The sequence below is a fragment of the Theobroma cacao genome, chromosome 2 (genome assembly GCF_000208745.1).
Source record: "Theobroma cacao cultivar B97-61/B2 chromosome 2, Criollo_cocoa_genome_V2, whole genome shotgun sequence".
NCBI lineage: Eukaryota > Viridiplantae > Streptophyta > Magnoliopsida > Malvales > Malvaceae > Theobroma > Theobroma cacao.
The window spans coordinates 16,068,014-16,077,351 of record NC_030851.1 but is presented as its reverse complement, the minus strand read 5'-3'; the positions used below and the strand labels follow the sequence as shown (position 1 = coordinate 16,077,351).

The 9,338-nt window shown below is 31.6% G+C and overlaps 1 long non-coding RNA gene across 1 annotated transcript; it reads right to left on the bottom strand.

Annotated features, from left to right (window-relative positions):
• Positions 5,299–6,932, bottom strand: LOC18608960. Its single transcript, XR_001926571.1, has 3 exons — positions 6,891–6,932; positions 6,158–6,231; positions 5,299–5,337 (listed from the first exon to the last, which is right to left on the bottom strand). It is a non-coding gene; the product is annotated as an uncharacterized LOC18608960 (long non-coding RNA).

The following is a 9,338-nucleotide window of genomic DNA, read 5'->3' as shown; positions in this document are numbered from 1 at the left end:
TAAATATGAAAAAGTACCTATGATCACTAACTTGATTTGAATGGTACAAGATGAAGCGGTAAACTCTATTACAAAGATTAAAGTGAAACATAAGAAGATTGAGAGAATTTTTGCTATTTTTGGTCTCTTTTTGTTTTTGAAAGCATATCTTGATATTCTCAGTTGTTGGAGATGTCTTTTATATTTAAAAAATCAACTCTGATGGATGTTGACAGCTTAAAACCATTGGAAACAGTTTAAAACCCTTTCTAGTAGTTAGTTTGTCTTCAGACATTCAAATTCAAATTCTCTGACAGTGAGCTTTTAGCAGGCTAACCATACTTCTTAGTCGATTAAGTCTTCTCTGTCTCACAATTTGCTTTACTTTGTTAATTGGTTAAGTAAGAATTTAATCGATTAAGAGCTTATCTTTAAGCAGCCAACTTCACTTTTGAATTTTAGTGACTAACTCCCTTGGTTACCTAGAAATATTGCCTCATCACTTTTAGCATCAAATTTTCCAAGAATATGTTTTTCATTGTTCAAAACAAAACATTTACAACCGAAACTTCTAAAATGAGAAATATTTGGTTTTCTGCCTTTGTATAATTCATAAGGAGTTTTAGATATCATGGCCTTTATTGAAACTCTATTTAGAATGTAGGCTGCTGTATTAACAGCTTTTGCCAAAAAATACTTTGGTAAATTGTTTTCATAAAGCATGGTTCGAGCCATTTCTTTTAAAGTTCAATTTTTTGTCTCAACAACTCCATTTTGTTGAGGTGTTTTAGGTGTGGAAAAGTTGTGATCTAACCTTTTGTCATTGTAAAAATTTTTAAATTCGTCTCCTTCAAACTCACCACCATGATCACTTCTAATGCTGATAATGAGAAGTCTTTTTTCCATTTTGAACTCTTTTATAGTGATTTGCAAATGTAAGTCATGCATCATTTTTGTAAGCAAGGAAGTAGACCCAAGTATATCTGGAATAGTCATTAACTATCACAAAACCATATGACTTGCCTCATATGTTGGTTATGCTGATTGGACCAAATAAATCTATATGTAACAATTCAAGAGGTCTAGAAGTGGAAATAATCTTTTTGGCTTTGAATGATGTTCTAACTTGTTTCCTTAATTGACAAGCATCACAAATCTGATCATTTTCGAATTTTATTTTAAGTAATCCAATAACCAAATTTTTTCTCATTAGTTTTGAAATGGTATGCATGCTTGCATGTCCAAGTCTTCGATGCCATAACTAGTTATCATTTTCATCATTTACCATAAGACATGTCTCACAATCTAGGTCAAGATCTTCAAGAAATATGACATACATGTTTTTGATTCTTTTTCCTATAAATGCAATTTTGTTGGTACTAATATCTATAACTTCACATTTATGTGAATCAAAACATACTTTAAACCCTTTGTCACACAATTGACTGATACTTAATAGATTATGCTTTAAGCCTTTAACAAACAGAACATGATTTATTTGAGCATTATAATTTTTACCAATAGTTCCTATACCATGAATTCTGCCTTTTGAATCATCACCAAATGATACTGTACCGCATTTTTTCTTATCCAGTTGAGCAAATAGCATTTCATTTCCTATCATATGTCTTGAATAGCCATTATCCATGTACCATGGTTGCTTCTGCTTCAGTTGAGCTTTTGAACATATGTCCTCTTGGTTTAGCTCAACCTGTAAAACATATTTTCAATCTTTCCTAATAGGTACCCATACCTTGATGGGTCCTTGAAGGTTAGTTGATACATGAGAGCCTTTTGGTACTTAAATCATTTTTGTTCTTTGAGTGCTTTTTCTTTTATGACATTCATAAGAAAGATAACCTATTTTGCCACATACATAACACTTAGATGAGTAACCATGAGAATTTCGCTTAAAGGTTGTATTTCTTCTTGATGTTTCTCTTGTCAAGCCCTTAAGAGCAATGTTTTCATCAATTTCCTTTTGCAACGCTTCATTTATGTTTTCAAGTTCCAATTTCTAAAGTTTAAAATCTGTTTTAGAATGTTCTTGTTCAGTTTGAAAGAAATCTCTTTGTTAAAAAATAGAGTTGAAATCATATCTTATCTTTTCTAGATCATTCTCAAGAGATGTAGTCTTTCTTTTTAAGGCTTTATATTTTGATGCAAGTTTTTCAAACTCATCATAGAGGCATTCATATTCTTCTTGAAATTCATCAATTGAAATATCACAAAGGGTAGAGGATACCTCAGATTCATCATCTTTGGCCATCAGACATAGGTTTGCTTTTTTTTTTTTTCCATTTTCTCTTCAACTTCTGAACTTGATGTATCACTATTAGACTAGGTTGCAGCCACCGTAGCTTTCTTTCATTTTCTATTTTACTTAGGAGTATCCTCTTTCGACAATGGGCATTTTGATTTGAAGTGTCCTGGTTTTTTGCACTCAAAACATATAATAACTTCTTTCTTGTTAGATTCATTTTTAATTATGATCTTCCATGAGGAACTTTAATCTCTTCCGTAGCTTTTCTTAGCAAGCCTTTTGACAAGTTCATGTTCAGGAATTGGCTTACCTAATTGACTAAGTTTGTTGGTGATGTTAATAAACCTATCAAGAATGCTGGGGATATCTTCACTAGGTTCCATCTTGAACATTTCATAGTTATGGGTTAAGGGAGCAATTTTGGACTCCTTGACTTGTGAAGTCCCTTCATGAATGATTCTAAGTTTATCCCAAACTTGTTTCGCAGTGGTGTAGCTTGACACTTTGTTAAATTCTGTAGGAGTCAAGGCACAATGTAAAGTATTAATTGCCTTAAAATTTGTTTGAACCTTTTTGGTTTTAGCTTTAGTCCATTCAGGTCTTGGCCTAGGAATCCTTTCACTAATCACAACATTTATGGTTGAAGGGATATAATGTCCATCAGTGATAACATTTCGCATTTCACAATCTATTGCTCTTATGTAAATAGACATTATAGTGCTCCAATAGGGGTAGTTTGATCCATTAAGTAGAGGTGGTCTATTTGTGGACTGTCCCTCAGCAACAACAGATTTTTGAAGAGCCATTTGGATCTTCCCTAAAGGCGTGAAGCCTTAAGAATGAGGGTTAGGCTTTGATACCACTTGTTGGTCCCTAGGTGTGTGCTAGAGGGGGGGTGAATAACACTTTCTAAATGTCATTAATCTTAACCTCTAATTTTGAGTTTGTTAAAAGTAGATGATAAAGATTTGAAAACTAGATAGAAGGATGATTTAAAGGAGAATGAGAAGAAAGAATAAAAGAAGGTAGACAATGCATAAAGATTTATAGTGGTTTGATCTCTTTAACATACATCCACACCTTGATCTTCCAATCAAGGATTTTCAAATCAATTTTCTAGAATCGATGGAAGTCCCAAGGTTCCACCAAGCTTTTACAATGGCTTTTCATAGGCTCAGCCACAACCTTTAATAATGGTTTTTCTTGAGATCAACCAAAACTTAAAACTAACTTTTTGAAGGCTAAGTTAAAACTTATAATAGAAACCAAGCTAACCCAAGCTTGATTAATCCCTTTAGAGTGTCTCACACACTCAAAGTAATCAAGGAGTACAGATATGAAGAAGTACTTATGATCACTAACCTAATCTAAATGCTACAAGATGAAGTGCTAAACTCTATTACAAAGATTGGAGTGAAACGTAAGAAGAATTGAGAGAATTTTTGCTATTTTAGGGCTCTTTTTGTTCTTGGAAGCATATCTTGATCTTCTCAGTCGTTGGAGATGTCTTTTATACTTGAAAAATTAACTCCGATGGATGTTGATAGCTTCAGACCATTGGAAACAGTTTAGAACCTTTTCTAGCTATTAGTTTGTCTTTAGACATTCAAATTTAAATTCTCTGACAGTGAGCTTTTAGCTGGCTAACCATACTTCTTAGTGAATTAAGTACTCTTTGTTTCGCAATCAGTTTTATTTTGTTAATTGGTTAAGTCAAACTTTAACCGATTAAGAAATTACTGTCTTTGAAGCAGCCAACTTCACTTTTGGATTTTAGCGGACTAACTGACTTAGTTATCTGACTAAGTGGCTTTTGTTTGTAGCTCATTTGTAACTCCTTATTCTAATGAGTTTTGATGTTTGCTTTCAAGTAATTAATTTATCTTTGACATACATTTTTATCCTGCACACTCAAGTAGTATAGTTAGACATTAATAAATGGGAATGTTTTGTTATCATCAAAAACTTATAGAGCCAACAATGGAAAGTAATATTAAAATCAAAGGGCATACCGGTGTTATATAAAAGAGAATTTTTTATTAATATTACAAATAAGTACAAAAGGACCCAAAGAAGGAACGAGCCATCATCCAGCCTTAGGGGCAGCCCTAGATGGTTAGCCACAGACGCACTTGAACCAGTGAGATAGCCCAACAACTCATTGACTGCTCACCTCCTATAAAGAGTTTACAAGATTTTACAAGTATTTCACCAATAGCCATTACAATGCTTGAGATGGGTGCATTCTTTTCCTAAAGGGTCTTCCCTCTTAAAAACTTAACAAGTATTTCTAGAGATGTCACCAAGAGCCATTATAATGCTTGAAAGGGGGGATATCTCCCTTAAAGGTACAAAAGACTTAATCTCCTAAAGAATTCTACCTTGTCATAGCCCTATACAAGGTTTGCTCATGGCATCGTGCAATGCACTCATGTAATATAGGCAAAACAATGTTTGTTGACATATATCTATATCTCAATAATCATATGTGCTCACTTTACATAAGCATTCATAAAGCTATTTGTCAACTGAAATGTGTACAAAAAAAGTCAAAAGTTGCATAATTGTTAAAGTGGTAATCTATTTAAGAGTTGTGAATATAAGCTACAACACACAACTTAGGAACACACAAAATATATGATAAGTGACTATACTCAATGATTTCAACGACCTTAACATTTGGTCTGTCACGACCCGGAACTCCCATCTAGCCCGTGGCAACCGTCGCGAAGCCTCGACAGACATTTTTCCCCCGAATGCCCTTCGAGACTTCGCAAGGCTTTTGTACTAGTTTTTTCACTCCTCTATTTTTTTAAATAATAAAATAAAATAAAAATATTAATTAAAATAATATATTTTAATGTAAAACAATATATATATATTTTTGAAACATCAAAAATTAATTTTCTGCAAATAAAAACAAAATAAATTTATACATACTGTAATATAAAAAAACTGGAGTATGCAATTTAAATTACAATGACACGTGGGCCCCCAAATAACTGAGAAGGTTTAAGTCTATAACTTTGCTTTCTAGGATGCAACTCCGAAATTTACTTCTCGATGCAATTGATAGTCTACTGCCTATTCTGAGCCTGAAAAATGTATAGGAAGAAGGGGCGAGATTATAAAATCCCAGTGAGTAGACAAACATCATCAAAATAATCTAAAGCCGAGTAATATGAGACAATTAAAATAATTCATCCCAACCCATATAAATAATTGGATTTCATCTAATTACTCAACATGGCTTATGCACTTTTCAAAAACTTGGCTCTTGCCAAAAATCCATTCTCGGGGATACCTCGCGAAAGCATCTTACCGAGACCGCCAAGGCTGTTTATTGTCACACACACAAACACATTTCACCTCTGACAACACAGCCGTTCCTTGGCGTTGGCTGAGTCCCAATTTCACGTGGTGGCCAGCGTGAAGTGTACTCAAATCCTACCTCGGGAGTTATCCTACGCGCCTCTCCAATCGAGGTAAGCTCAATAATTGGGAACCGTGCCCCTCTAATTAGGCTGGCCCACGGAACCCCCGTCACTGCAGTGCCCACTTTATAATCCACCAACCAATAAAATCACAATAGTATGACATGACTCACTTAACACATTCAAGGCAAATCAAAGCAGTTCACATATTCTTTAAATCATAAAAATAACCAGTCATACCCACATTTATCATAAGCCATTTAATGTAAAATCATGGATAAACAACACAATCATAGTATAGGTCTCCAATTACTCTATTTTTGAAATCATTATTAAATTTTCAAAAATTTTATAAAATTATTTTATAAAATCTCATTTTCCCATAAAACACAATAATTTTCCAATTAAACCATTTTTTCATAAAATCACACAATTAAATAAATCTACTCTAGATAATTAAGACGATAGTAAGTTTACTCACTGTACTAGGAGTAGATATACTCCTATTCTCGGTCCTCGGGTGTAGTCTTTTACCCGTATCAGATAGCTCACCACCTATCCACAATACATGACACAAAAAATTCAATAATTTGTGTCAAATCAATATATATTATTTCAGGCTCTTATCCATGCGTATGCACTAGATAGGGTGTGAAATGTTTGGACAATCGCTTAATCACAGTGTCCGACCTAACTCGCCTATACACGGTGTAAATTTCTAAAATCTCCAATTCAACTCCAATTCCATCCATTTCAATTTCAATTATCCAATTATATCCACAATACCTCAATGACTGTGAATGTGGTCCAATTTATCAGTTCGGACCACAAATTACGCTTTTACCCCTAGTGGGTAAAAATTTCAATTTTTTTGCACCAAAAATTCCCATTTAATTTCCAACCTCATAATTCATCATTTTTCCATCTAATTCTCTTAAAATAAAGTCAACCTCATCCTCACACACCATTGGCTAGATTCGGCCTAGAGAAATTCATGGAGAAAATGAATATTTTTCTTGTTGTTTTACTCATAAACATGCTAAACTAACACTAAACACTAACATAGTTCAAAATCAAATTAATCTAACAACTTTCTCTCTCTAAACCCATATGATCAGATTTGAATCCATCATCAAAACACATAATTTAACCATGGAAAATAAGGAGAAATGCATGGAAATGATAAATCTTAAGCTAAGCTTGAAAAATCATACCTTTAAACACTTGATTCCTTGAAAAATCACACTTTTTCTTTGAATTTTCTCACTCTAGGGTTTGTTCTTATTTCTCTCTCTCTCCTGCTGGTTTTGGCTGACCATCCCAATGAAGAATTCTGAAATTTTCAAGCCTTTTAATAGGCTTAATAAAATATTATTATTTTATTTACCTTTTGAATATTTTATTATTTTATTTTTTTCTAGCCATCTTTTTGACTTTCTTTTTCTACCACTCAATCCTCTTCACTTATCCATGTCTTCCATGAAATTTCTAGACTTTTTCAAAGTTTTGGTGGAGTAAATTTTTAAAAATTATACTTTTGCCCCCGTAAAAGTGAAAAATTATATTTTTACCCCAAAAATTGAAAAATTACCAAAATGCATAATTTTCACTCCTTGTACTCATATCATGCTCCATTTAATCAAATTTGATCTAAATTCTCTCAAAAAATTCAATTTCATCCTCAGGTGGTAAAATTACCATTTTGCCCCTATACTCCTAAAATATCGAAAATTCATATATTTTCACTGCTAAATCTTCCAATTGTACTTCAATACTCATATCATACTCAAATATGCCAAATGGGTCTAAGAAAATCTTTTTTAAAAAAAAAATTTTCATTTTGTCCTCATATTACAAAATGACCATTTTGCCCCATAACCAGTCAAATTTCTTGATTGATTCCAAATTGATCCTCGAACTCCGAATCACCATTCTAAGTAGATTTTGGGTTTCAGAACTCTCAAATTCCTTTTAAATTTTTCATTTGAACTAGCTTGAGGTATAAATCAACTTCACAGCACTTCTAGGGGCAATACCATCTTTTGTCAATTTCTCGGGCTTCCTCAATATACAAACATTCTATCGAGCATGTGAATAACATCATAATTATTTTACAAAGCAGGGTTTGACATGGTCCCTGTAAAGCTTTTTTTTTTCCCAATAATGACAATAAGCATCCCATTCTCTAGAAAACCCAAAATCTAATCAGTCTTTGCATTATTCAGCAACTAACTTGCTCATGAGGTTTCACAATCCAAACTAATTATGATAGAGATATCAATTGGAAGACCATAAAAACTGCAAACCGACATAAAAAGAGAGGGATGACTATTATATTTTGTAAAAGGTATAAAAATACACTTACTCTTGACATTCTTGAATAGTCAAAAAGTACCTACAATAAAAATGTTATATGAGTTTATATATAAACAATACAGTAAAAATAATAATAACAAACATGTAAATAAAGATAATTGAAAATAAGAAAAAAAAAAGAAACCTGAAGCCTATATGATACATATGGGATAAGATAAAAAATAAAGCAACATAAATCAACACACTCCAACAAATTAATCCAAAAACCACATTAACTTATAAAATAGAAAAATTCATGTATAAAAAAATCAATAACAAAAAGTAATTACTACGGAGATAAAAGAATTTTCTTCTTTACTTGCATGGCAATTTTTCTTAAGAAAAGATAAAATTGTAAATGTAATTAATAAAAAAAAATAAAAACATTACGAGAAAGAATAACAAAAAGTTAAAAGAAAGAAAACTAAACAAAGATTTCAATCTCACAATAACCAAAGGTGTAAGTAGATCATTGTCTACAATAAAATAGTATAACCACACCTAATCAAATGAGATAAAAGGAAAGAATTTAGAAACTTACATACAAAGCTTTTAGTTTCTATATGGAAACAATAACATTATAAAAAAATAATAAAGAACCAAATAATAAAAGCTTGAATAAACAGAAAATCATGAAATTAAGAATTAAAATAAGAACGATACTTAAAATATTGAAATAATTATACTTCGAAACCATCTTAAACCTATAAAAATCAGGATTGTATAACAAAATAAAGCAACATTAATCAATGGCATTCTAGCAAATTAATCCAAAAACCACATCAATTTATAAAATAGAAAAATTTATGCATAAAATAATCAATAACAATGGGTAGTCACCACGAAGATAAGAAAATTTTCTTCTTTATTTGTATGGCAACTTCTTTGGGAAAAAAAAGTTAAAATTATAAATGTAATTAGTAAAGAAATTAAAACATTAAGAGAAATAATAACAAAAAATTAAAAAGAGAGAAAAACTAAACTGAATCTCACAATAAGTAAAGGTGCAAGTAGATTGTTGTCTACAATAGAGAAGTATAACTACATTCTTAATCAAATGAGATAAAAAGAAAGAAAAATTTAGAAACTTACCTAAAAGGTTTCTGATTTCTGTATGGAAGCAATAATATTATAAATGTTGAAAATTAGGAAATATTATGCCTTGGAAAGCAAGTATATAATTTCATATTTTCCATTTGTTACATTTGTAATGAAAGCAAATTTTTTGATAATAAAATGAAGAGTTTGTTTAATATGTAAGCAACTTTTGACTAGTTATAAAGGTGTGAAGATTCTCATGAGGAATT